Here is a 2,741-nt window from a genome sequence, read left to right as displayed (position 1 = left end):
TGGAGGTAATGTTGGTTTTGTTTGGATTGGTGGCGATGAATTGTAGTGGTGGTGGAATTATTGGAGGTTGTGTGGTGATGAAGGGTGATGATGTTGATGTTGTTTTGAAGCTTGAGGATGGTTTCAACCTGTTTGGATAACTATAAGCTTTGAGGTCAAAGGAGACACATGAAACATGGTGAAATATATTGTACTGAAACTAGTATTAACCGGAACACTAATACAAACCGGAACACTTAACACTGATACAAACCGGAACACTTTAAAAAAGTGTTCCGATAAAAAGTAGAACGATTCCAAAAACTTTTTGTATACCGAAAGACTTTTAAAAAAGTGTTCCGATAAAATTAACATATCAAAAAAAAAAAAATTTACCAGAACTGTGTTTGATGGGATATAGTAAAAGATAAAAAAAAATACTAAAATAAAAAAATATTATAATGAGAATATTTTAAAATATGTTGAGATAAATGTAGAGATAAAAAAAAAATTGAAGAAAGCGAGCCAACATTAAACAATCCAAAAATTCATCTTAATAAACAAATTACAGTACAGTACAAAAACGACGATGGATCATGTGTACTGTTCCTTTTTCTTATTACGTTTCTATTCCTTCCATTCCACTCTGTTCCCTTTTCTCTCTCTTCTCTCTCTCTTCCAAAGTCAAAAACCAAACTAGTAGTAGTGTGCTTGATTAGTGATTAAAGAGATTCTTAACTCGAGAAAAGTGCAATGAGTGTGTTTCACTACTATGACCCCACATGTGCTGTTTTTAGATGCCAATTCCATTAACTAATTAATGCATTCAATACCCATTACAAAAAACCCCCAAAAAATTCATTCTTTTTTATTAGAGGCAGAGTCAATGCTTGTGTCCCATTAAATCATTTTCATGACAGAGACTTTTTGTTTAACAACAACACTGTTATTTACATGAGACTTGTTTTTGTTTCGACCCTTGTGAGTTGTCAATTGTTTTATTGAACAGAATTTGGTTGGTGACCTAAACTGGTTTGATTAGGTAGTAGACATTTATTTATTTCATTTGTTGTGGTTTTTGTTTTTTGTGTTTTAACAATGGAGTGGTTCTAGGGTTTTCAAGTGGTTTTGTTGAATTGAATCTGATTTTGGTGGATTTGGGGCTGTTTTTTTAGGTGGGTTTCGGGGAATTTCTCTAAAGGTTCTAACTTTTGGGAAATTGAAATTGATTTTGAAAGGAGTTACATTGTTAGATACAATACAGTACAAGACTGAATTTTGAGTACAATTTGTTTCCTAAATGGCTTGTGTGAAATTGGGTTCTAAAGCTGATGCATTTCAGCGTCAAGGACAAGCTTGGTATGTACCCTTATCCTTTTTTATGCTCTTTCAATTGCAATTTTTTGTGATTTTCTTTGTTGGAATGTTTGTGTTTTGTGAAGTTAAGGATTTGGAAGAACATGTTTGTCTACTTTTAATTTGTTTGTCTACCTAGTTAATTGGTGATTTTACTAAAAATGAGAATAACATGAAATTTATGTAACTCGTGATATTACATTGAAATATTCAATGTTATAGCAATACATTGAGAATCATAGTAATATTACATCGAATATGTACACAAAAAAGAATTATACATTGAAATATTATTGTTTTACAAGGATACAGTGAATATTATTTTTATTATTATTATTATTATTATTATTATTATTATTATTATTATTATTATAATTGTTACTATTTTTTAGTTGGAAAATATTTATTACATTTAAATAGCCGTCGATATTTATCTATTTTTGACTTCTCTCATACTAGTGTTAGCATGCATAAAATTGCAAAATTTATAAGGCGACCACATAAAGTCACCGCATATGTTTGTAAGCTATCCCAGCTGGACACTCCGGATTATATGTGTGGCTGATCCTCTACACATGGGGGGCCCTACTACAATTAAACTCTAATATTCTTTTATATAAGCATTCATACACAAATTTCAATGTATGATATATGCGCCTCCAATTTAGCATTTCTTTACCTCATTCAAATATTCACTTGAGCGTCGGAGTATTAACATTTTAGCAGGTACTTTTCCCCTCCAAACGGAGGAATCACACCAATCATCATCAACCGTGAGCTCTACCAGCTGAACTTTCACCATTGAGACTATCATTTAATAACGCCTCAGTTCACTAACACAATTTTTTTTTTGTTATGAGAGTTGAGTGTTTTAAAAGTATTGAGCTCAATTCTTGCTCATAATATATTGGGAAATTACTAATATAACTCAGGTATTTTTATTATTGATGGTGGATCTGCAAGTGCACAAAATCGCAACCAAGTAATAAAGTGATAAGTTATCGTTCTCCACATGGATTGTGCCAGAATTACTAGTTTCGCTTAGGAATAGTTTTGCATTCGCTTTGTTGTTTAGAGATAGTTGTGCGGGTAAAAGTGAAACATAGTGTTAGGGCCTTGTTGGTTATACAATAGCGTTAGAACTTTTAGGGAGAGTTTGTCATTCATTTGAGTCTCACAAGACGCGAAAGATTAATCTCTGAAGTTGCGTGCGGAGGATATTCAGTTTACACTTAAAAAAATATTGGTTTTTGTATCCCTATAGACTGTAGGAGATCACTTGTTAAGAAGATTCGTCGTATGTTGAAGTTAGATTGGGAAGATAGCATAAAACTAATTAGCTGGCGAATACTTTAGCCAATATGGTTGTTCCTTGATCTCTAGTTTTGTTTTTCTTATTATCCGAG

The sequence above is a fragment of the Trifolium pratense genome, linkage group LG3 (genome assembly GCF_020283565.1).
Source record: "Trifolium pratense cultivar HEN17-A07 linkage group LG3, ARS_RC_1.1, whole genome shotgun sequence".
Classification (NCBI taxonomy): domain Eukaryota; kingdom Viridiplantae; phylum Streptophyta; class Magnoliopsida; order Fabales; family Fabaceae; genus Trifolium; species Trifolium pratense.
Note: the sequence above shows the minus strand (reverse complement) of the source record.